The sequence below is a fragment of the Eschrichtius robustus genome, chromosome 5 (genome assembly GCF_028021215.1).
Source record: "Eschrichtius robustus isolate mEscRob2 chromosome 5, mEscRob2.pri, whole genome shotgun sequence".
NCBI lineage: Eukaryota > Metazoa > Chordata > Mammalia > Artiodactyla > Eschrichtiidae > Eschrichtius > Eschrichtius robustus.
The window spans coordinates 38,290,565-38,317,720 of record NC_090828.1 but is presented as its reverse complement, the minus strand read 5'-3'; the positions used below and the strand labels follow the sequence as shown (position 1 = coordinate 38,317,720).

Below are 27,156 nucleotides of genomic sequence, written 5' to 3'. Positions count from 1 at the left end.
TAGAAGCTTCAATGGGTGTGATGTCTTTAATGCTGGCTCTGTTTGTGTCTACTATCCACCTGTGCAAATGTCTAAATGACAGTTGATAAACAATATGTAAATCACTGCAAAAGAGAATCACGCAGAAAAACCTGGAGCTTAATTACATGTCCCAGAGCATCACCTCCAAAGATACAAAAGGTCTGATTGTTTTATCTATCTTGTGATAGATTTGGAATTAAGTGATCAGATTCTCTGCAATAATACTGTAATAAAAGATAATACTTAATTCCTTACAAAAGTGACATCCTTACCAAATAAGCTTAGTTTATTCCCACCGTTTTCCCTTATTTACTGTGCACCAGTAATGCACGGGAATGCAGTGGCCTCCTTTCCACTCCTGAAATGCATCAGCCCTCTCCCTTCTCACAGCTTCTGCACAGACAATTCCCTCTGTCTAGAACATTCTATACACTCTTCCTCACCTAGTTAAATCCAATTCACCTTCCAGATCTCAATTCAAAAGGCCCTTGTCCAAAACACCCTTCCCTCACCACCCTACCACTGTCCCGTCTAGATGAGATTCCCCGTTACACAGGTTCTTGCAGCTTCCTGTGCTTTTCCCTCAGAGCACTTATCAGTCTGTAGAGTAATTATGTAACTGTGTGTGTTCTTTGACTAATATCCATCTTTCTACACCAGACTGTAAGTCCTGCCAGAACAGAGACTATGGCTGTTTTGCTTTCACTGGATTCTTGGAGCCTAACGCAACGCCTGGAATATAGTAGGCACTCAATTTGCTGAATGAATTTAGTAAGCAAACCCCATCATGTCCTGACACCCTGCCATATAAATGGTCAGGCCAAATAAAGATGAAGTGAAGAAAATAGTGTTCTGAAAACTGTCTGATCAATCGGCTTGACATAGTGCTAGTAAGTAGATTCTTCTCGGCGTATTTAGTTTATCTTGATCTATGCTATGGTCATGACCCTGACAAAGAACTGGTTTAGTCCTAAAGATAGCATAATATGATAGAAGGATTAGGTTCTGCAGTGTAGTTCAGAAAATCCCAAAACAGCAGTGGCTTAAACAAGATAGATGCATATTTCTCCCTCACTGTAAACAAGGTCTAAATACAAAGTTACCCAGGACTGCTACAGTGATCTGCAGTGAGAAGACCCAGGTTCCGTCTATCTTGCTGCAAAACTCTGCTTAGCATCTACTTCATGCTTCTACTTCAATGATCCATCAAGGCTGCTCAAGTCCAGCCAACCCATCCAATTCTAGGCATCAATAAGAAAGAAAGAGGTAAAAAAAAGAGGTAAAAAAGCTTCCCCCTTTCTAGAAATTTCACACATAAGTCCTTTAGTCAGAATGTAGTCATACAGCCATACCTAGAGGCAAGGGAAGCTAGAAAATATAGTCTGTATTCTAGAAGAAGTTTACATTAATAACAAAGAACAGAAGGCTGGATACTGGGAGACAATCAGTAGTTTCTGCCACAAATTGCAAAGACATTTGAGGGGATCTCATTTGCTGTTCCTGGTAACAGCAGGTCCCTCCTCAAATGGATGTCATCTAAGCAAGTAAGACCGACCAAACGGGAGAAAGAAACCTGTATGTCCAACAACGGAATGTAATTCGAGCCTTGATATGAACAAACAAGTTAGTCTCCATGCAAGATAACCAAGTATCACCGTCACATGAGTTCTGAAATATGTTTTCAGTTTTGCTTTGATTTTATTTTCTATTTTCATAAAATGTTTGTACCATTTACACTGTCCCAGAGCAGACTCAGAGTTTCATGTTTTATAGCCTGCCCGTTCGACTATATACCACCTTTGCTTTGGTCTTTGAACTATTTTTTTTAGTCTTTGGGAGTTTCAGTACCCTGACGGATTTCAGATCATGAACAAGAGATGAAAATGTGACCAGGGGAACACTCATGTAAAAGCCAAATGCAGGGTGTCCTACATCAGAGCCACCGCCGGGGAGGAGCAGCTGCTGCCACCAAAGAGTGGGCCCTGAGGGAGAAGGCAGCGAGAACACAGCAGATGACCCCAGCGCTGCCGACAGGAACATGGAGATCTGGAAGAGCAGGAAGCTCATTAGGAGCTCGGAGGCGGCCCGCAGCAAAGGCACAGGCATGATGTCATTGATCATCCCTCCCAAAGACCAGATTTCACGAGTGGCAAAAATGTTAGCAGAGGAGTTTGGAAGTGCATCTAGCTTTAAGTTACTAGCAAACCGCCTTTCAGTCCTGGGAGCCATTACATCTGTACAACAACGACTCAAGTTTTACAACGAAGTACATCCAAATGGCCTGGTAGTTTGGCCTGTGCTACAACTGTAACAGAAGAGGGAAAGGGAAAGGAAGTCAACATTGACTTTGAACCTTTCGAACCAATTAATAGGTCATTGTATTTGTGGGACAACCAATTCCATCCAGAGGCTCTTACAGCACTGCTTCCAGAAGACAGCAAGTTGGCATCATTGTAACAGATGGTAGTGGTGACTTTTTGGCACACTCCAAGGAAATACAAGAGAAGTCCTGCACAAACTCACTGTGGCTCTCCCAAAGAAACATGGTGCAGGAGGTCAACCAGCCTGCATCTTGCCCATTTAAGAATGGGAAGTGACCTAACTCGATTTGGAAAGTAGCTCAGACTGCGGGGCAGCTGTTTATTTCTGGGGACAAAGTGAATGTGACTGGTCTCGTTTTAGCTGGATCAGCTGACTTTAAAACTGAACTAAGTCTATCTGATATGTTTGATCAGAGGTTACAATCAAAAGTTTTTAAATTAGTTGATACATCCTACGGTGGTAAAAATGGATTCAACCAAGCTACTGAGATATCTACTGAAGTCCTCTCCAACGTGAAGCTCATTCAAGAGAAGAAATTAATAGAGCGATACTCTGATGACATCAGCCAGAGACATGTTCTTCATTGCCAGAGCACAGAAGAGGACAAAATTTTCTATCAACTCCAGAGAAAGAGAAGGATAAATCTCATTTTACAGACAAAGAGACACGACAAGAACATGAGCATGATGCCCCTGTTGGAACTGTTTGCTGACAACTATAAAAAAAACTTTGGAGCTATGTTGGAAATTGTCACAGATAAGGCACAAGAAGGATCCCAGTTTGTGAAAGGATTTGGTGCAATTGGAGGTATCTTGCGGTACCGAGTAGATTTCCAGGGAATGGAATACCAAGGAGGAGACGATGAATTTTTTGACTTTGATGATTACTAGGTAGTTGACATGGGTCTGGCGAAACGTGCCTCACCCCCCAGCATCCAACCCAAGGAACATACCCGTGGTGGAATCCAAACAGATCCTTGCCTTACAATTGGAACATTTCCATAACTTAATCCACGAGCACTGGATATTGAAAAGAAAACCGAAACAAAACCTGACCCAACCCTACACTTTGGTTTGTCATGGTATCAGCACAGCAACCTACAGCTAAGTTCCTAAATGCCACTTTGGACTAATTTTTAAATCCCAGTTTTTATTTTTACTCAACGGTGAAAATTGGTTGCTCTTGTATTTTATGAAAAAAAAAAATGATGTTTTTAAACTTCATACACAGAAGCAAAAATACTTTCACTGCTGTAAACCTTCAAAAGTTAATAGAAATGAGATCGTTCGATTGGAGAAAAATTAAATTGCTGCATTTCACAGTGACCCATTTACATGGCATCCTCAGATTAGACTGCATAAGAAGAAATATATGTGGTGAATATTGGGAGAAAAAAATACCAAATACAATCAGTCTAATTCTTCTCAAATGGCTTCAATGTGGGTTTTCAGTCAGAAGAGGGGCTTTTCATTTTTCTGCTAACCTCTCAAACACACTCCCTTATGATATATGCATTTGGGGTCATATGACTTCTGCATTTCCTAAAATACCAATGGTTGAATTGTTAATTACGGAATAAAACTTACATAGAAAAATATACTCAAGAGGTAAGTCAAACCAGATTGGTACCTTCTTAAAAAAAAAAAGAGTTGGTCAGACTTCAACTACTAAACTCGAGGTATTTCAGAAATTAAGAGGAAGAACTGGGCAAGAAGCAAGATGGGAATCCCCGAAGCTGTTCTAAAAACGGCAAGCTAGTGACACCAGTGACAGTTGCTAGAAGCGTAAAGGAAACCTTTACAAAATTGCTAGAGATTCGACCTCACTTGTTTCTAGCGAGTCCTTCTCTGAGGGAAACGCTTTGTGCCCAGTTTAGATTTAGTGTGGCTACAGCAGTTTTAAAGTAAGTTTTTTTTGATTAACCACAGCAGCATGTGGTAATGTTTTACTGCGGATAAGTCATCTCAGAAAGACAGATCCGAGGACATGGTATACTGCATAATAACCAAACCTCACAATTTTCTGGCCCATTCTCCAGCCCACCCCGACACACACCCATCCTCTCTTAAAAGTAACTGTCTGCTCTTTGCAGTCAGGAAATTCTACAACAAGCCAGCCTGTGATCAAAGGCCTCTCCATCATCTTTCCCCAGATACATAATCCACAGCTGGCAAAGACTCAGAAACATCCTCTTGACCATGAATAAATTTGATTTTTTGGACTGGAGGTATGCAAAATCATGTTATACAGCCCACAATGATCATGCATTTGAAGATTACTCCTCCTTTCCAGGACAAATTTTCTCTTTTCTGAATCTCGGTCCTGTTTCTGAGGTGTACCAAGACATCAGGTCTGAAAAATTAGAGGAGAATTTCCCATTGCCAGGGAAGACTGTCAGAAAAGCTCATGACTTAAAAGGAGAAAAGGAAAATAGAATTAAATTTGTCAATGTGTGACGATGCCAATAGGCATTACACACGCGCCCACACGCGCACAAACACACACAGTGCTAGGAGTCAAATAAACTTGGGAAACACTAACTGAAAGGTTTCTTTCTTGCAGACCTTCTCAGAGCCTTTAATATTGCCAATATGCATTATGGATCTCCAAGAGGGGCACAGTAGACAGATCTTCTACTTCAACTCTTGTTCATCTTATATGGCAAATGCTCTGTAGAATATACATGGCAACACACTAGAATGAAAAGAAATGTATCAAGATTAAACAGGGCTGTCTCTGGGTAATAAAGTTCACAGGTAATTTTAATTCTCTGTATCTCTAAATTCTCTATCATGAATTGCTATTGCTTTTACAATCTGAAAAAAGTTAAGGATGAGAAAGAAAAACTAACGTTTGACTCTATATTGTTTTAATATTTTTAAAAATCAGAAGTAACTGAAAGTGAGATTTTTTTTCTTTCTTTTAAGAAACAGAGGTGCTTATTGTTCTTTAAGATTTACTGTATACCTCCAGTATGCCAGGTTCTAATGTAGGAGTAATAAAAAGGAAGAATTTATTTTGATGATTCACTACATAGTGCCAGTAGCCTGAAAGAGGAAAAGAAACTCTTCAAAGGTCTTCCCACTATGAGCTAATAAATAAACTAAAGCCTGCAAACATAATAAAAATACTTGTACAATATCAATATAAAAATATATATTTATGCTATTGTGCTTTTTCCCCCTAATCATTTAAAAGATCTCCTTTAAATATAACCTCTTGATTTATTTTGTAACAGTACCCTATATATAAAAACTTGAATTGGAAATAAAACTTTATCAATAGACCCTTAAACTCTATCATTCATTCTTTCATCAAGTTATTAAATGCTTATTACATACTGGGAAATACGTGATTATTCCTGGAGAATTCCATGAAAGCAGGTCCTTCTTCAGGATTAGTTATTTTAGCAGGTTATTAGCTAAATAAATCTAATACTATTTATAAAATTAGAAAGAGAAAAATTAGCATAGAGAAACTAAAGTTATAACAGACCTACGTAGCAAATATCTTATGATATGATCTGTTGCTTTGTCTTATTTTCAGTTTGATAATCATGGTAACTTGGACTATCCAGAAAAGTAAAACCAAATTCTAATTCTGGCCAAAAGAAAAAAATTTCAGTATGCTTGGTCCTAAGGCTTCCTACGTTTCCAGTTATGCCAGGTTTAGCAAAAGAGAAGGAGGAGCCAGGCATCAAAATCCATCTTTAGCAATTCTACACACCACTTACTTGTTAAGGCGTTTCTGTCCCCAGTTACAACCACAGTGACTCAGTTAAACTAGCAAAGCCACCTCTCCAGGTTCACCATGAACAAAAGAACTCTTCTTCTAACCCCTCCAGGCTATTCTTCCCATGGAATATTTTCAGACAGTTCTGGGAATGACCCCCTTCCTCTCAGCTAGGGGGAAGGTCAAGAATGGTCAACAGGACACTCTAACGTAGGCAGACTTTGGGACTTGATTCACCCATCAAGGGAGACAAAGAACATGCTTCTATTTACGTCATCTCCCAAGATGAGACCAGAAAATCTCTGTGTAGTCTCTCTACAACTCAAAGGGGAGGAACCCAGGGAAATTATGTGAGCTGGAAGCCCCAGTGTAGAAATTCTCAGTCCACCAGGTTAACCACAGCCAGATGGAAGGGCCACAAATAGGTACAAGTTCCTTTGCTTTGAGACCTGAATAAACAGGCCTAAATTTTGTGACTAGCCAAATAAGCAGCAAACTTATTTGCTCAGGGAAATTATATTGCCCTGCTCTAATTACAGCTCTGCTGGGACAGAGTTTCTAGAAAGTGCTGAGATTTCCTTCAATTTCACTGAGCAAGAATTCCAATGACTAAAGTGGACCCACAAAACCATATTAGAAAAGCCATTTAGAGGAATAAACATCCACAAATCAAACCAAAGCAAAACAAAAATAAACTAAGTGTACCATTTTTGAGTATTTACTATACACATATATTCACTAAATATGCAATGTGTTTCTAGTTCACACTACTGAATTTGTCTTACGATGTCAATAGCAGCAAGAAAGTCTGTAAGACTAGCTCAAAAGGATTCCTAGAGAGCCTAAGAAACAAGGAATCCAGTGCCTCAGAAGTACAACTTTATTTTAAGACGGGGAAAAAAAAAAAATTGTTTTATAAGTAAGAGAAACGTGGGCCTGAACTCTAAATTTTGTGTTAATTGAATCAATGTTAATAAGTTCAAGCTAGTTGGGGCTTCCTAAAACTCACTTGTTAAAACAAATAAGTGAAGGCCAAGAAAACATACAAAGAGGAAATATTTGTGGGCCCAAAACAAGGGAGTTAAGAAATCAAACAGCACTATGAATAGGCACAGAACTATTGTTATGTCACCCACGAACACAGACATGAAATGACCTATGTATAAAAGTTAGCAAACAGTCATTGACATTGTACTCCAAGGCAAAAATATCAAAATAACCAAATGCTTCTCACACATGGGAGCCACATCTTAAAAGTGAAAAGAAATTCAAAACAACTTAGGTGGCTACAAATGACAAAGGAAGCAGCTGCTGTTAAAGTTTCAAGTTTCTTAATAGCTCATGTCAGCAGCCACATTAAAAAATAGGGTAATTGTTTAAATGCTTGGGCACAACTCTCTTAAGCAACTACCCATGGTATAATGGGAAAATTGAGATAAATCTGTACATCAAGGGATACAATAGCATTAGGAGAAAATTGCTTCCCACTCTCTTACTAATTTAGCAGATAAGAAGAATGTGTCAGCCTCTGATTGGTCAGTATCTAAGCAGCGGGCAGTAATTTTTATTTACTCCCGTCTTTCTGAAGAATTTAGAACGCTTCTAATATTATTTGCTAATAATCATTTCTATTCATTGCCACCAGGCATATGTCAGGATAGAGGTGGGACAGAATACCGTGTGTGTCTCTTAGTTAGTTGAAACCGTTGCTGAGGAGATAGAAAAACAGAAAATGGGGGAAATGACAACATGTACAGAGACTATTTACTATTTGCTTTCTACCCTCAACAAAGTTTTGGCTTGACAATTTTTTAAAGAAAGCCACCTCTACATCTCAAGCAGTGACGCAAATTATCTCTTCAGCTAACCCCTTGCTCTATCAAGATGATTGATCACTCCATTCCTGGTAAAAATACATGGATAGGTGGATAAGTCTGTGGGTAGCCAATCTTGAAGGCTGGCTACCCACAGGTTGGCTACACACACTGCTTGTTTTAAGAAAATATATGAAAATGTCCAATTACGAAGCAGATTAACTCAAGGGTGTCATTTACCTTACAAAATAAAGAGGCTGTTTGCTATAGTTTTTATCAGGTCAAGGGGAAGAGGGAACTTGAGAGCAAAGTTGTTTGTGGAGTTATTTTTCGTAACAGTGGCAGCAGTTGCTGGGCCGTCCCATGAGAATCACCACGATGATTCTGTACGTATCACTCGAGTCAGGAGGCAGCTGGAGCGTCACAAGTGACTGTGACTCCTAAGGACAAGGGAATGTCTTCACGTTCAGGGAAAATTAAAAGCATCGAGGCCATTCAAATCAAAGTTGTACCTAAATTCTTCCAGGAACATTTTAAAAACTAGGAAGGCAAGAGAAATAAAATATATTCCCTAATATAGCACTCAGATTATCATGCAACCTCTTTTATCTCATTGAAATGGAAATAGAAAACACAGGGGGAAAAAATGGGAAAAGGGAGGAGTATTTTGGATTCTCCCCCAATGCTCCATTCCTACTGTTTTGTTCTGTCCCCAAACCAGAAAATGACATCAGGAACGTGAACACAATGCAGCCACATGAGCCTTGATGAAGGCCAGGCTTTGATGAAGGAAAAGGAAGGAAGAGAATAGGCAAAATACGAAAGTCCAGTTATAAGGCCACGAATAACTATGCCCTGCCGCACATAACCCCTACATTCTTAAACCATTCCGCCCAGCCAGCCTACAGAGGGAGCTTGAATTCCTGGGCCCCTGGTGCTGCCAAGTATCCCGCTTTTACTGTAACAGTCTCCCCATCACCACCCCTGTCAGCCCTTCCCATTGTAGCACCTTACCCTCGTGCTGCTGCCAGATTTGCTTCCTGACACATATTTTCTAGAGCTCAAACGTCTACAGCAGCTCCCCAGGGTCAGGCACTATGCTAAGTGCTTTTCATGCATTATCTAATTTCATCCTCACTACGGTACTATGAGCTATATTCTCATTTTTTCCATTTCACAGATGAAGAAACTGAGGCACAGAGTAGTTTCATAATTTACCCAAAATTACACAGCTAGGATACAGCAAAACACTCACAACCCCCATGTTTCAACACCAACAAAATAAAATCCAAACTCTCCAGCCTCACCATCAAGCATCTCCGTATCTTTCCAGTCTTATTTCCATCTCTTCCCTTTCGTTTCTTCCTTACTACCTGGCACAGCACAATGCAGTCCTCGTGATGAATACGTGTTGACTGAATGAAATGTCCAAGCTAATGAATGATCAGTCAGTTTTTATTTCATTCAAACATGGTCCTTATTTTCAATGCCACAGGGAAAAAATTGTTTCAGCGTCTTCCCAGGAAATCTAATCTTTGAACATGACACCAGGCAACAAAGAAATTGCACAAGAACGTGTTAGCTTAATTACTCATCTCCTCACTGTCAGCAAGGGCTTCCAAGCAAGGCAGCGGTAACAGATCTACACCCAGACGTGTTACAAGTCACACTAGGGTGGAGCATGGTTGTTGAATATGGGTCCCCAACCCAGGAAACAAACTCCTTACAATACATCCTTTTGTTCCTTGAAAGAAAATTTGTCAAATCTATCATAGGGCAATCATACTGGCAGTAGTCCTGAGTACGTAGAGCAAAATCAATTGCTTTATATAAATTAGGTTTTGCTTGGTGCCAACAAGTAGGATAAAGTAAAAACCCAAACTTAATTCATACAGTACTTTACAGGATACAAATCACTTACACATAACCTCTGACATCATCCCCATGGCAACGTTCTGAGGCCTTATTATTCTCCCCATTTGGCAGAGGAGGAAACTGAGTGCAAAGATGATGAGTAATGTACCCAAAACCACACAACAGACAAAAGACAAGAGCCCAAGTCTTCTCTCTCCAAGTCCAGCCTGAGGGTCCCAGGTGTGAAGAGCAGTTATTTTCTAACAGACCTTTCCCTCTACATACAGCCTCTTCCATGATAAAGAAAGGTTCTGCCCAACTCAATACAAGAGTCCAAGCTGAGGAGCAGAGGCACCCAGGAAGAACCAGGAAACGGCTGGCAACAGGTTTCTGCAGGCTTAAGACATTCACTCCATCAACTGTGCATGCTAAGTAATGGTTCTGGACGGGGTCTCTTCCTCCTCCTTGTCCCCCCTCCTCCTCCCTGCTCCCCAAAATACCTGAACAACCCAGAAGCAGAAAAGAAGAAAGTAGCAACATCCACACTTGTCCCTCCTGGCTTCCTACCCAGTGTTGCAGTAAGAGCAGAGCCTCATTACCGTCAACCTGGGGAGGGGGATGCGGAGGGGAACTGTGATAGTTAATTTTATGTGTCAGCTTGGAGGGTGTGTTTGGATGAGATTAATGTTTAAATGGATGAACTATGGGTAAAGCAGATTGCCCTCCATAATGCTGGTGGGCCTCAGCCAATCAGTTGAAGGCCTGAATAGAGCAGAAAGACCAGCCTCCCCAAGCAAGGGGCAATTCTCCAGCAGACTGCCTTGGGACTGGAGCTGTATCCATTCCAGTGAGAGCTGCGTTAGCGCCCCTGGGTATACAGGCTGCTGGCCCACATTGCAGATTTTGGACTTTCCATAATCATGTGAACCAATTCCTTATTAAAAATGTCATATAGATAGATAGATAGATAGATCATATATATATGGATCATTTATACATATATATATGTGTGTGTGTATATATATATATAAAATTATGTGTGTGTGTGTGTGTGTGTGTGTGTGTGTGATATATATATATATATATATATATATATATATATATATCTCCCATTGTTTCTGTTTCTCTGGAGAATCATGACTAACACAGGGACCAACTGGCAATGGTGGAACATTACGGGAGCAGATCTTTGCTACAGATGAAGAAGGGTCTCTGGGATGATGAAGAGGAACTCAAAGCAGAGACAGCATGTGGTGTCCATGCGGAGGGAAGTACTGATGTATATGTACTTTGAGGAATGACGGGGGGCAGGGGGGCGGTGCTGGAATTGAGAAGATCTTTGCTTAGGGAGAACTAACATTTTTAGCTATACAAGGAGAAAGTTTATTATTCTTGAAAATTACATAATATGTAAGAAAAGTGTGGTCTAAAGCTCACTTTGATTATAAAAATCCCACTAGAAAACCCATTTGACAATTTTTATCAACTTAACCTTCTTAAAAGAGGACAAGATTCACATTATGAAAGAGGAAGAACTTCCCTATTTTGCTCTATGTGTGGAATAATCAAGTGGCCACCAGCATACTTTTATGCAAACAGTACGCTGGGAAACAAAAACAGTTTTTATGACAGAGCAAAGGGAAAACACAACTTCCTATTTGTCTTAGATATGTAATTTAAGCAAACACAACCATTAAAACACATAATCTCTTCATCAGCTGCACTGAAGTTTATTTTTAAACAGATATTCAAAATATTTAAGCCATAATCCTATCACAGCTGCAGCTGCATCATCAATTGTCGAGTTACAGGTTTACATTCATTCTCATGTCTACATCACTACAGTATTTATTTTGAGAATATTTTTCATGTGGGTAATTAAAAGCATCCAAGTCCACATACATTTCACTTTTATCATCAAAGTAGTTTTCAAAGATGTCTCTAGGCCCAAAATATACGATAGGTATTAACTAAGGTTAAATTCTAGAAATATCCTTTCTATAATGAAGATCTGCACCTATGATGAAACACTAATAGGAGAATGCTGACTTATTTCAGAAATTTTAATCTACTCATGAAAAACAATTTCTTTTGGTGGCATAATTTTAAAATCACTACACTAGACAATGACAGTTAAATTTATCTATCAGTTGGGATGTTTTCAGCTGCAAACATCAGAAAAGACAACTAAAATTGGCTTAAGCAATCTGGACATTTATATCTCTCTCTTAGCAAAACCTTTTGAGGTAGGTTGTTCTAGCCTGAGTAGGTCAGTGGTTCAGTGATGTCATCCTTTTGCTCTGCATCTTTGGTAGTTGGTGACCACCCCCTTGTGATTGCAAAATGGTGGCAAAAGCTCCAAACAACACATCATCACACAAGAATGTCCAAAGTAGGAACACTGGAGGCAGAGAGAGGTGAGGAGTATATACTCCCTGAACCTCTCTCTTTTTTATAAGGGAGAAATATCTTTCCCAGAAGCCCCCAGTCTTCCAGTAAATCTCCTGAACCAGAATGAAGTCACATGACCCATTCTAAATGAATTTGTGCCAAATGGGAATAGGATTGCCATGATCTGCTAAGAGGTCTTCATTCATCCCCTGGGGTTGGGCACATTGCAGCCGGATGCCTGAACAAAATTGGGATTCTGTTAACAAAGAAGAAAGCGGGATGGGCAATCAAGAGTCACTTCCAAAGATGGGTAAAGAATAATAGCTTATATTATTGAATGCTTTTAGTACCACTCACCTCATTATGTACTTTTTATACATTATATCATTTAGTTCTCACCAGTTAGAGGCCATTATCATCTCCATTTTCCAGATGAGGAAACCAAAGCACAGAGTGGTCATATAGTTTCTCCAGGTAAGTGATAGAAATAGGATTGAAATCCAGACAGTCTGACCCCACAGTCAGCAAAGGCTTGGTTTGGGTGGCTACAAAAATTTTAAAGCAGAAAAGACAACTGAGGTGGCTATAAAATTCATCTGGGGAGGTAAGCTAGTAAAAGGAGAAAAGTTTTAGGGGCTTCCCTGGTGGCACAGTGGTTAAGAATCCACCTGCCAGTGCAGGGGACACGGGTTCGATCCCTGGTCCAGGAAGATCCCACATGCTGCAGAGCAACTAAGCCCATGCACCACAACTACTGAGCCTGTGCTCTAGAGCCCTCGAGCCACAACTACTGAAGCCCGCGCACCCTAGAGCCCATGCACCGCAACTACTGAGCCCACGTGCCGCAACTACTGAAGCCCGCATGCTCTCGGGCCCATGTGCTGCAACTAACGAGCTCGCATGCTGCAACTACTGAAGCCCTCACACCTAGAGCCCGTGCTCCACAACAGGAGAAGCCACTGCAATGAGAAGCCCGCACACCACAATGAAGAGTAGCCCCCACTCACCACAACTAGAGAAAGCCCACGTGCAGCAACGAAGACCCAACGCAGCCAATAAATAAATAAATATTTTTTAAAAAGGAGAAAAGTTTTAAAGCCCTTCAAATTTCAAATAAAAAGCATCTTATTTCACTCTTATTTCACCCATTTTTACTGCATTAAGGCAAAGAAGGAAGAAAAATTATTCCAGCATTCCACTTTAGAATGCTCCTCTTAAAATATCTTTTATTTATTGCTAAAATTTTTTGTTTTAAACGTCACATATATTGCCAACACCAGAATAAAACTGTTTATTTCTTGATAATCTTTTTACATATTTTATTACAATATATAAATACATACATTTCATTCACTTTGCTTTCTTCCAAATCTTTTTCATTTCCAGTCTTCCTGAATATCATTTGGAATAGCTAAAAGAAAATTCCAATTTTATCTCTCGATTGTTGGCCACCTACATTCTTTCTAATTTTTCACCATCAGAAATAACAATACAATAAATGGGTTTTTTTCCTTATAGCTTTTTTCTTCTTCAGCAGTTTGTCTTTAGAATAGATTCCAAGGAGCAGGATGGCCGGGTCAAAGGGTCTGACCATTTGTATGACTTTTTACATCCACTGTGGATGGGCTTCAAAAAGAATTGAGCTATTAACATTGCTGCCAGAAATGTAAGAATGTGCTCATTTTCTCAGGTCACATTAGCTTTGTTTTATTTATATTTGTATTCATTAAGTAGCCATAAAATGGTTTCTCATTATTTTTTTACTTCCATTTCTTTGATTTGGAGTGGAGCGTTTCCCCATAGGCGTGTTTGCAAGTATTTCCTCCTGTGAAAAACCTGCTCCTATTCTCTGCCCATTAATCTTTCTGGGTTTTAGTGCTGTTGTGATTCACATATTTCAAAACAAAGTTGGCTTAATTTCATTTCTGCAAACTGCATGCAGACTAAATGACTGGTTTATCTAGACTTACACTTGGGTGGACCCAAATTCCAGCTCGTTTCCCAGAACTCCTAGATTTCAACAACTGAGGCATAACTGTCCATCTTAGTGATAAAAATATGAACAAGAATGTTTCCACTGCTTATCTTTTCCCAAAGATACTATTAAGACCACTACACTCAAAAATTCTAAGAGTAGGATTAACATATATACATCAATCCTTGTTTTCATTGTCAACTACACTCTGCAGATAAAGGATTATTCTTTCACTATGGGGTAATAGCCTTTATAAGATTTCTTTTGTGCTTTTATCCCAAAATTGCTAGGTAGGTTCAAACTCCTAGGGGAAAAAAAAAACAGTATCTTCAGATTTTGTTTTCCTTAAGTATAAAAAGGAAAAAAAAAACCTCCTCAAAACAACATATACAATAAACTCTTCAATCATCTTTTAGCAAAAAAGAAAAGGCATAAAAAGGGGCAAGGAAGGATAAACTAGGAGTTTGGGATTAACGTATAGCACAGGGACCTATATTCAATATCTTGTAATAACCTACAGTAATGGAAAAGGATCTGAAAAAGTATATATATATTATATATTATATATAATATATATATATCTGAACCACTTTGCTATACACCTGAAACTAACACATTGTAAATCAACTATACTTCAATACAAAAAGAAAAAGAAAAAGCATAAGGCACATTGTTATAAACACTTTTTTTAGACTCTACCACTCTGCCTCTTATCTCCTTCTGTTACCTAAATATTTATTCTCAAACCAGAATCACTAAGAGAGCCTTTTAAAAATATAGATTCCCGTCCCATGCTCCAAATCTTCGGGATTGCAGCCTAATAATCTATACTTTTAAAATATTCCCCAAGTTTCCAAATATTTTAGCTGCAAAATTCTCATTTTAAACTAACTCTTAACAAGAACCATAAGGCTAATATTTAAATTGATTTTAAATCCTGCTAAGCAAAAGATCTGCATTTACTTCTGTAGTGCTTTGGAAAAAGCTCTTGAAAGATAATTTACACTCTTAATTAATCTTTTACCTAAGAAAGAGCAGAGGCCAGAGACAAACATTTTTGACTCTCAGCCCTTTGCAAGGTAAGGTAAGGATCACGTGGTATCCAGGATCAACACTGGTACCAATTTACCCTCAGAGTGCTTCCTGAAGGAAGTATTCAAGAATCCTTAGTCCTATTGCAAAGGGTTTGTTATTGTTTTTTGTTTGTTTGCTTGTTTATAAATAACCAAAATCAACTTGTATGAGGGTAGCCCAACCATGAGTAATTTTAGTTTTTCAAACTTTTCCTTAATGTCATGGGAAAGTTACTTTTTATGCTTCAGGAGAAAATGAAAGGGGATTCGTAAAAAACCTAGGTGGCATTCCCCATTTATTCACTGGCTGCTTTTGAATTCTCTTCGCTGTCAGGCATTATTAGAATCTTATTCTAAGATGTCCAAAAGCACAGTGGATAGTTTATTAATGATTTCAGTAATGCTGATTTCTGCATTATTCTATTAATATCAGTTATTCTATATGTATGTATTCCACATATGTATATAAAGAGAAACTTGGATGCACTTGAAAACCAGAAGAATGTTAATGCAGAAGCCTTCGTAAGTCAATGCTTTACTAACTCTCCAGCGTATTTCCACATAGGTATTTAAATCACAGAAGATCACTTCAGCTGCAGCCTCAGCTGGGTGGAGAGAAGGCCCTGTGGTTAGAGTTTTATCTTCTTTCTGTAGCCAAGAAAAAGAAAGTCACACTATGTTAGCTGGACTCTGAGGAGACAAGCGCAACACTACGTGGTCCTGCAGTCAACAAGCAAAAGGGTTAACTGTGGCCTCCTGAACTGACTCAGTCTTATTATTCAGCCTCATTCCAGAAACAATATTAATAATCAGTCCGGGGTTCCTTGCAAGATTAATGTTTCTGAGCTCAGCCACCCCCAGTGGGAGTATTCTCTACCCAATTCTATAATACGCAGGCTGCAAATCTTCTGGCCTCATTGAACTAAAACAGGCAAAAGCACTCAGTATCTTACTCCATGGTTTCATGTTAAGCTTCCAACTCCCGCCTGTAATCGGCCAGAAATTTTGGTGCCTCCTGAACTATTCTACTGAAGCATCCTAACAGCAGAGGAGCAGATCCCAAATACAAAATTAAATTACTCTCCCTTGGGGTTATCTTAAGATTTCTTGTATATGTTCCAGCTTAATCTCTGTTGTATTTATGCATTTGCTTTAACAGCAAAAAATGTTTCTTCTAAAACTCTAGGAAAAATGGATACTCCAGGAGGAGGAAGTAGATGTATTACAGCACTTCGTGTACCCAGTGGGGTGCACACCCATCAGATTGTCTGCCTTATTCAAAACGTTCCCCTTGGGCTTCCCTGGTGGCGCAGTGGTTGAGAATCTGCCTGCCAATGCAGGGGACACGGGTTCAAGCCCTGGTCTGGGAAGATCCCACATGCCGCGGAGCAACTGGGCCCGTGAGCCACAACTACTGAGCCTGCGCGTCTGGAGCCTGTGCCCCGCAACGGGAGGGGCCGCGATAGTGAAAGGCCCGCGCACCGCGATGAAGAGTGGCCCCCGCTTGCCGCAACCAGAGAAAGCCCTCGCACAGAAACGAAGACCCAACACAGCCAAAAATAATGAATGAATAAATAAATAAATAAAATATTTAAAAAAAAACAAAAAAAAAATGTTCCCCTTCCCAATTACAAACCACATCCACAAAGCAAGTTCCTGAGAGCCATTTGTGCAGTATGCTGCCCCAGGCCCTCACCCTGTTAACCGAACCACAAGGCCCAGGGGGGACCAGGAGGTTCCCCATCCAGGGAATGTGAGGAGATGGAGAGCAAGACGTCTCTCTCTTTGGCAGGAGCTGTAGCCACGTGTCCCCCTATGTAATCCGAGGAGACAAGAAATGTGGTCTTCAGAAAGGCAGCAAATGAAGAAAATACTCAGGGAGAAGCAGAGGTGCGAGGTAGAATGAAAATGCCACCTGGGTCCCCGAGATGTCCAGTCAGGGGGGCCACCCTTTCTGGAACTGCACTCCATCAATTTGGAAGCTTAGCTCCCTGAGTAGTTCACCTGAGCACACCACAGGGAACTCCAGTTTGGGAAACACGAGCTAAAGTGATGGAAAAGGCAACCCAGGGCCTCATTCATCATAAGGTGAATCACTTTTGCTGTGGGTGCGACCTTTGTTCCAACAGCAATTCTTTTTTTTTTTTAATGTTTATTTATTTATTTATTTATTTATTTATTTAATTTATTCTTATTAGTCATGCATTTTATACACATCAGCGTATATATGTCAATCCCAATCGCCCAATTCATCACACCACCACCCCCACTGCACGCCGCTTTCCCCCCTTGGTATCCATACGTTTGTTCTCTACATCTGTGTCTCAGTTTCTGCTCTGCAAACCAGTTCATCTGTACCATTTTCTAGGTTCCACATATAGGTGTTAATATCCGATATTTGTTTTTCTCTTTCTGACTTACTTCACTCTGTATGACAGTCTCTAGATCCATGTCTCTACAAATGGCCCAATTTCGTTCCTTTTTATGGCTGAGTAATATTCCATTGTACATATGTACCACATCTTCTTTATCCATTCTTCTGTCGATGGGCATTTAGGTTCCTTCCATGACCTGGCTATTATAAATAGTGCTGCCATGAACATTGGGGTGCATGTGTCTCTTTGAATTATGATTTTCTCTGGGTATATGCCCAGTAGTAGGATTGCTGAGTCATATAGTAATTCTATTTTTAGTTCTTTAAGAAACCTCCATACTGTTCTCCATAGTGGCTGTATCAATTTACATTCCCACCAACAGTGCAAGAGAGTTCCCTTTTCTCCACAACCTCTCCAGCATTTGTTGTTTGTAGATTTTCTGATGATGCCCATTCTAACTGGTGTGAGGTGATACCTCATTGTAGTTTTGATTTGCATTTCTCTAATAATTAGTGATGTTGAGCATCTTTTCATGTGCTTCGTGGCCATCTGTATGTCTTCTTTGGAGAAATGTCTATTTAGGTCTTCTGCCCATTTTTGGATTGGGGTGTTTGTTTCTTTAATATTGAGCTGCATGAGCTGTTTATATATTTTGGAGATTAATCTTTTGTCCGTTGATTCGTTAGCAAATATTTTCTCCCATTCTGAGGGTTGTCTTTTCGTCTTGTTTACGGTTTCCTTTGCTGTGCAAAAGCTTTGAAGTTTCATTAGGTCCCATTTGTTTATTTTTGTTTTTATTTCCATTACTCTAGGAGGTGGATCAAAAAAGATCTTGCTGTGATTTATGTCAAAGAGTGTTCTTCCTATGTTTTCCTCTAAGAGTTTTATAGTGTCCAGTCTTATATTTAGGTCTCTAATCCATTTTGAGTTTATTGTTGTGTATGGTGTTAGGGAGTATTCTAATTTCATTCTTTTACATGTAGCTGTCCAGTTTTCCCAGCACCACTTATTGAAGAGACTGTCTTTTCTCCATTGTATATCTTTGCCTCCTTTGTCATAGATTAGTTGACCATAGGTGCGTGGGTTAATCTCTGGGCTTTCTATCTTGTTCCATTGATCTATGTTTCTGTTTTTGTGCCAGTACCATATTGTCTTGATTACCGTAGCTTTGTAGTATAGTCTGAAGTCAGGGAGTCTGATTCCTCCAGCTCCGTTTTTTTCCCTCAAGACTGCTTTGGCTATTAGGGGTCTTTTGTGTCTCCATACAAATTTTAAGATGATTTGTTCTAGCTCCGTAAAAAATGCCATTGGTAATTTGATAGGGATTGCATTGAATCTGTAGATGGCTTTGGGTAGTATACTCATTTTCACAATGTTGATTCTTCCAATCCAAGAACATGGTATATCTCTCCACCTGTTGGTATCATCTTTAATTTCTTTCATCAGTGTCTTATAGTTTTCTGCATACAGGTCTTTTGTCTCCCTAGGTAGGTTTATTCCTAGGTATTTTATTCTTTTTCTTGCAATGGTAAATGGGAGTGTTTCCATAATTTCTCTTTCAGATTTTTCATCATTAGTGTATAGGAATGCAAGACATTTCTGTGCATTAATTTTGTATCCCGCAACTTTACCATATTCATTAATTAGTTCTAGCACTTTTCTGGTGGCAGTTTTAGGATTCTCTATGTATAGTATCATGTCATCCGCAAACACTGACAGTTTTACTTCTTCTTTTCCAATTTGTATTCCTTTTATTTCTTTTTCTTCTCTGATTGCCGTGACTAGGACTTCCAAAACTATGTTGAATAATAGTGGTGAGAGTGGACATCCTTGTCTTGTTCCTGATCTTAGAGGAAATGCTTTCAGTTTTTCACCATTGAGAATGATGTTTGCTGTGGGTTTGTCATATATGGCCTTTATTATGTTGAGGTAGATTTCCTCTATGCCCACTTTCTGGAGAGTTTTTATCATAAATGGGTGTTGAATTTTGTCAAAAGCTTTTTCTGCATCTATTGAGATGATCATATAGTTTTTATTCTTCCATTTGTTAATATGGTGTATCACATTGATTGATTTGCGTATATTGAAGAATCCTTGCATCCCTGGGATAAATCCCACTTGATCGTGGTGTATGATCCTTTTAATGTGTTGTTGGATTCTGTTTGCTAGTATTTTGTTGAGGATTTTTGCATCTATATTCATGAGTGATATTGGTCTGTAATTTTCTTTTTTTGTAGTATCTTTGTCTGGTTTTGGTATCAGGGTGATGGTGGCCTCATAGAATGAGTTTGGGAGTGTTCCTTCCTCTGCAATTTTTTGGAAGAGTTTGAGAAGGATGGGTGTTAGCTCTTCTCTAAATGTTTGATAGAATTCACCTGTGAAGCCATCTGGTCCTGGACTTTTGTTTGTTGGAAGATTCTTAATCACAGTTTCAATTTCATTACTTGTGATTGGTCTGTTCATATTTTCTATTTCTTCCTGGTTCAGTCTTGGAAGGTTATACCTTTCTAAGAATTTGTCCATTTCTTCCAGGTTGTCCATTTTATTGGCATAGAGTTGTTTGTAGTAGTCTCAGGATGCTTTGTATTTCTGTGGTGTCTATTGTAACTTCTCCTTTTTCATTTCTAATTTTATTGATTTGAGTCCTCTCCCTCTTTTTCTTGATGAGTCTGGCTAATGGTTTATCAATTTTGTTTACCTTCTCAAAGAACCAGCTTTTAGTTTTATTGATCCTTGCTATTGTTTTCTTTGTTTCTATTTCATTTATTTCTGCTCTGATCTTTATGATTTCTTTCCTTCTGCTAACTTTGGGTTTTGTTTGTTCTTCTTTCTCTAGTTCCTTTAGGTGTAACGTTAGATTGTTTGAGATTTTTCTTGTTTCTTGAGGTAGGATTGTATAGCTATAAACTTCCCTCTTAGAACTGCTTTTGCTGCATCCCATAGGTTTTGGATCGTCGTGTTTTCATTGTCATTTGTCTCTAGGTATTTTTTGACTCCTCTTTGATTTCTTCAGTGATCTCTTGGTTATTTAGTAACGTATTGTTTAGCCTCCATGTGTTTGTGTTTTTTACGTTTCTTTCCCTGTAATTGATTTCTAATCTCATAGCATTGTGTTCATAAAAGATGCTTGATATGATTTCAATTTTCTTAAATTTACTGAGGCTTGATTAGTGACCCAAGATGTGATCTATCCTGGAGAATGTTCCATGCGCACTTGAGAAGAAAGTGTAGTCTGCTATTTTCAGATGAATGTCCTATAAATATCAATTAAATCTATCTGGTCTGTTGTATCACTTAAACCTTGTGTTTCATTATTAATTTTCTGTCTGGATGATCTGTCCATTGGTGTAAGTGAGGTGTTAGAGTCCCCCACTATTATTGTGTTACTGTTGATTTCCTCTTTTATAGCTGTTAGCATTTGCCTTATGTATTGAGGTGCTCCTATGTTGGGTGCATATATATTTATAATTGTCATATCTTCTTCTTGGATTGATCCCTTGATCATTACATAGTGTCCTTCCTTGTCTCTTGTAACATTCTTTATTTCAAAGTCTATTTTATCTGATATGAGTATTGCTACTCCAGCTTTCTTGTGATTTCCATTTACATGGAATATCTTTTTCCATCCCCTCACTTTCAGTCTGTTATGTGTCCCTAGGTCTGAAGTGGGTCTCTTGTAGACAGCATATATATGGGTCTTGTTTTTGTATCCATTCAGCAAGCCTGTGTCTTTTGGTTGCAGCATTTAATCTATTCACATTTAAGGTAATTATTGATATGTATGTTCCTATGACCATTTTCTTAATTGTTTTGGGTTTGTTTTTGGAGGTCCTTTTCTCCTCTTGTGTTTTCCACTTAGAGAAGTTCCTTTAGCATTTGTTGTAGAGCTGGTTTGATGGTGCTGAATTCTCTTAGCTTTTGCTTGTCTGTAAAGTTTTGATTTCTCCATCGAATCTGAATGAGATCCTTGCTGGGTAGAGTAGTCTTGGTTGTAGGTTCTTCCCTTTCATCACTTTAAGTATATCATGCCACTCCCCTTCTGGCTTGTAGAGTTTCTCCTGAGAAATCAGCTGTTAACCTTATGCGAGTTCCCTTGTATGCTACTTGTCGTTTTTCCCTTGCTGCTTTCAATAATTTTTCTTTGTCTTTAATTTTTGCCAATTTTACTACTATATGTCTCGGCCTGTTTCTCCTTGGGTTTATCTTGTATTGGACTCTCTGCACTTCCTGGACTTGGGTGGCTATTTCCTTTCCCATGTTAGGGAAGTTTTCGACTATAATCTCTTCAAATATTTTCTCTGGTCCTTTCTCTCTCTCTTCTCCTTCTGGGACCCCTATAATGTGAATATTGTTGCGTTTAATGTTGTCCCAGAGGTCTCTCAGGCTGTCTTCATTTCTTTTCATTCTTTTTTCTTTAGTCTGTTCCGCAGCAGTGAATTCCACCATTCTGTCTTCCAGGTCACTTATCCGTTCTTCTGCCCAGTTATTCTGCTATTGATTCCTTCTAGTCTATTTTTCATTTCAGTTATGGTATTGTTCATCTGTTTTTTTGTTCTTTAATTCTTCTAGATCTTTGTTAAACATTCCTTGCATCTTCTCGATCTTTGCCTCCATTCTTTTTCTGAGGTCCAGGATCACCTTCACTATCATTATTCTGAATTCTTTTTCTGGAAGATTTCCTATCTCCATTTCATTTAGTTATTTTTCTGGGTTTTTATCTTGTTCCTTCATCTGGTACATAGCCCTCTGTCTTTTCATCTTGTCTATCTTTCTGTGAATGTGGTTTTTGTTCCACAGGCTGCAGGACTGTAGTTCTTCTTGCTTCTGCTGTCTGCCCTCTGGTCCAACAGCAATTCTTAATTTAAAAAAATTGAGAACGAAGAGACGCCAAGGGCAGTAAAACTAAATCAATAACCGGACAGGCTCCTATTTGGATAGAAATTAGGTATTCCTTCTTACCTAGCAAGAAGGAACCAATCTAACCTGCCTTGCCTTAAACTGTCATAGTTTTGGAATTGATAACCTATAAATTGTAATTTGGGAGCATAAAAATTTAAAAAAGAGGAAGAAGAGCAGGCCTGTGTTTAGTCTTTAGCAGGACTATGAACTTCCCTTTTCTCCAGGTTGTTACGTGCTCTGCTGTTGTCAGCACCATCAGTGTGCAAAGAGGCTGCCCCACTACAGACTGCCACGTGTCCACCAGCACAAGAAAGCCAGAGAAAGCAGGGCTAGAGCGCTGATGAAGAGTAACAGTGCACCTCCTCCAGTCACATCATGGACGCCAGAGCAGACACCACGCTTAATGGAAGGACACCCACCAAACAGAGAAATGCTTCATCATGCGTCTGTGCTGTTCATTGCAGGAGACCTTTTAAATGGGTGGTTACTAAGTACAGTTTAAAAATAGTAAGGAATCTTAAACCATCTGTTCTAAATCAAGAAAAATGACTGAAGGAAATTCTTATCATATTCTGAATTTATATTTTTGTAATGGGGGCTGTCTTTTGTACACATGGTTTGAGAGAAAATGTATGGATGACCTATAACGTGAACCCATTTTCAAATCTAAAATACAGAGTCTTTGAATTCATACCACTTTCGCTTACTGTTCTGGACAGCAGAAAATAAGACAAATGGGGAAAGTAATTTAAAAAAGAGAGATTTCAGATGAAGAACGAGTTTCTAGCAAATGCCCAACAGTGGACCAGGCTGGACCAGGCTGGTTTCTAAATCACTAGGAGTGTGAACTTAAAACAGTTAGGACAGTTAGCCCCTGTCAGGAGCATCGGTAGAAGAGATTCCTGTTTTTCTGTGTCTTTAACTGTGTGCCTTTAAATGACACGTTAACTTTAAATCCAACATTTAGATATTCTCCACATATCAACAGTTTTACAAAAGGTACGTGTAGGCACAACAGAGCCAAAGGTAAGACAGTTTGAATACAAGCATCTATGTACAACAAAGTTAACAAAGCCAAAGTGCATTATAGTCATTACATCAGGAAATAAATCAGCCTGGGGAAGACAAAGGGGAAATTATAGATAGATAGATAGATAGATATTTACATATATATATATATATATATATATATATATATATATATCCTAAAGTTAAACATCTACCTTCCAGGCTGAAGTTTTCTAAAAAATACACTTTAAGACTCATTCTGAATGGAGATACTAATTGCTCCTAACCTAAAGGATTCTTCTGAGTATTAAATGACTTAATTTTTTGTTAAAAAAAAAAACAGATTCATTCTGAAGAAGACATCACTAATCTCCTGTAGAATGGATTTAAAACAAAGGCCTAGGTGTTTCAGAAAATGGCACAGGAAAAGAAGGGGGTATAAGGCTCTATACATCAATAACAAATCGAGAAGCTCATATTCTGAGCCAATTATTTCCTATGAAATTTGAGCAGCCACATGCCCCTAGTCCAAGACTTCCATGTATCCCCAATAAACAGTGAACTGTGCTGTGAGGGGCTTCAAACCTTCTCAACTAAAGCAGAAACTAACACACCATTGTAAAGCAATTATACTCCAATAAAGATGTTAAAAAAAACAAAAACAAAAAACCTTCTCAACCTTCTTTTTTTCAACACAGAATAAAGACAAAGACTATACAAAGAGAGGAAGGAAAAAAAAAAAAAAACTGGACTCATGCTGTGGGTGCCTCAGGAGGTGTAGAAAATAGAGAAGTCAGTAGATGTCTCCATATCTCAGAGAGCAGCCTGTCTTCATAAAAATGGAGGAAAAAGTGAAAACATGAATCCAGCCCCTAAGAAGCAAGCACACCGCTTGCACAGGTTTAGGGTTTAAAATGCAGGTGCCTTGAAGATGAAACCCTTTTATAGGAACATATTTGCAAAAGCATCAGAGTACACCCAGAACTGTCTGTGAATGACAAAAGACTTAAAAATGACCACGGTTAAAGATTTGATGAAAGTTTATAATAGTGCAATTGACAAGGAAATTTCGGTTTTTTCTGAGATATACATTTTAAAGCAATAACTAGAATTATGACTTATAACATTATACCAGAACATATAAGATTTTTAGAAATTTCACATAATGAAATTCCTTTCATCATCAAGGAATTCAGAGAAAAGACTCTGACAAGTACAGGTTTCTGGTAACTGTACTGCTGAACTGAATGCATAAGCATTTTCAGAACTCTAATGAAAAACTGATGAACTCATAAAAGTGCTAACAAAAGATCAAGATGAAAAAAAACATTAATTACATGGGACTGAGTGAACTGATGAGGATGATTATAATTTTTGTGACTTTCTGTTTGAATTAAAAAAAAAAATCCCACAAGGACTCAGAGGCAAAGAATATACAAATCAATTTTCACTGCAAAGTAAAGGAGCTGTTACAGTGGAGGATTACTGGACTGAATGTCAATATTATGACATAGTATGAGTGTGTTTCGTGTTTGGTAATTGCAATCATTGTTGCTTTTGTTGTGGTCATCCATTTACAATGCTTGGTGTCAGTCTATTTATCTCTTGTAAAAATAAAATACAGTGTGTGTGTGTGTGAAAAAAAATCACACATACACATGCATGTTCATATATGTAAAAAAAAAAAAAATGCAGGTGCCTGAGCTTAAGCAGATTTCGGGACTGGCTTGGAGGCAGCTGCAGTAACTGGAGACTTCTTTACAGTCGAGGTAGTCAGCTTTCTTTTAGGTCACTGTGCAAAGGAAGTCAGTTAGCCAAACATGGGTACCAATGTAGACCCAAAAGAAAGCTGGGTATTTGCCAGTTCAACATGAATCGACAATAGTTTTAAGAAGTATTCTTTTTAAAAAAAAGTTAAAGCCACACAGAGAATATTTTTACTTGATAAAACTTAGAATCAACACACAATACTAGGCAGCTTTTTACTGATTATTATAAATCTTTGGGAAAAAACCGTCATGACTTTCTTCAGTTCCATTTTCCTGCTCTTTTTTTCTTTAGTATCTTAAAACACATTTTTTGCACAAATATTTTTTATTGAGGTAAAATATACATAACATTAACTTTACCAGTTTAAGCATTTTCAAGTGTACAATTCAGCGGCATTAACAACATTGTTATGCAACCATCACCACTATCTCCAGAATTTTTCCATCATCCTATATGGAAACTCTGTACCTATTAAACAACAACTTCCCCCTTGCCTCCTACCCCTACCCCTGGTAAGCACTATTCTACTTTCCATTTCTACGAATTTGACTACCATATAAGTGGGACGTTGCAATATTTGTCCTTTTCTGTCTGGCTTATTTCATTTAGCATAATGTCTTCGAGATTCATCCATGTTGTGGCATGTTTCAGAAATTCATTCCTTTTGAAGGCTAACATTCCATTGTATGTATATACACATTTTGTTTATACATTCATCTGTCGATGGACATGTGAGTTGTTTCCATCTTTTGGCTATGTGAATAATACTGCTCTGATCATTGGTGTACAACTATCTGTTCAAGTCTCAGCTTTCAATTATTGTGGATATATACGCAGAAGTGGAGTTGCTGGGTCAAATGTCTTCACTGCTGCGTGCGGGCTTTCTCTAGTTGCGGCGAGCGGGGGCTACTCTTCGTTGCAGTGCGCGGGCTTCTCACTATGGTGGCTTCTCTTGCTGCAGAGCACGGGCTCTAGGTGCATGGGCTTCAGTAGCTGTGGCATGTGGGCTCAGCAGTTGTGGCTCAGGGACCGGGGATCGAATCCACGTGCCCTGCATTGGTAGGCAGATTCTTAACCACTGTGCCACCAGGGAAGTCCTCAGATGGTAATTCTATGATATGTTTTTTGAGGAAATGCCATACTGTTTTCCACAGCAGCTGTACCATTTTTACATTCCCACCAGCAATGCACAAGGGCTCCAGTTTCTCTGTGAGCTAACCAACACTTACTGTTTTCTGTTTTCTTTTGATAACAGCCATCTTAATGGGTACGAAGTGATAGCTCATGGTGGTTTTGAGTTGCATTTCCCTAGTGATTAGTGACCGTTCCAGTTTCTTTTCAATGGTGTTTCAAAATACGTCTTCTTATTTTGTTTCCGTATCTCTTTCTATATGACAGAAATGTAGTCACTGCTCTAAGTAGATAATTATGAAATGCTCTGGGAGCTCTGAAAAACTTCCAACACACTCAAACTAAGAAGCCAAAGCTTCCATTATCTACGTCTCAACCAGTGCCAAATCCCTGGGGCCTGGACATAAAGGGTACTTCCAAAAATTCCTTCCAGGTTCTTAAAGACTAGGTAAAACAGCCTTAAGCACAGTCCTCCTATATTGCCAATAATGTCTTTGTTGTCAAGGAGATTAACTAGCTAGCTGAGTGCGTGGAAAGCAGGATGGTCCCAGGGCTCTGGGGTCAGGAGGCTGGTGCGCTGAGTCAGGTACTGCTGCTGCTACCCGAGGCCTTCGCTGATCAGCTCCTGCTCATGCATGCACACGCGTGTGTTCACATGTGCACACATGCATTCTCTGGCACCCCTCCCAAAGCCACAGCCTAACAACACAACCCAGCAATAGATTCAACCTCCTCATTATAAAAGTAACTTCGTAAACCTGAGACGCAAAGACAAATTCAGGCACTTAAAA

At 39.0% G+C, this 27,156-nt stretch overlaps 1 protein-coding gene and 1 pseudogene across 6 annotated transcripts in view; one reads left to right on the top strand and one right to left on the bottom strand.

The window, feature by feature from the left end:
* The window catches only part of ANKRD44 (ankyrin repeat domain 44), a 329,081-nt gene that overhangs the window by 257,685 nt on the left and 44,240 nt on the right, over nucleotides 1-27,156 (bottom strand). The window lies entirely within an intron of this gene.
* LOC137764806 (eukaryotic peptide chain release factor subunit 1 pseudogene) lies at nucleotides 2,036-3,233 on the top strand (annotated as a pseudogene).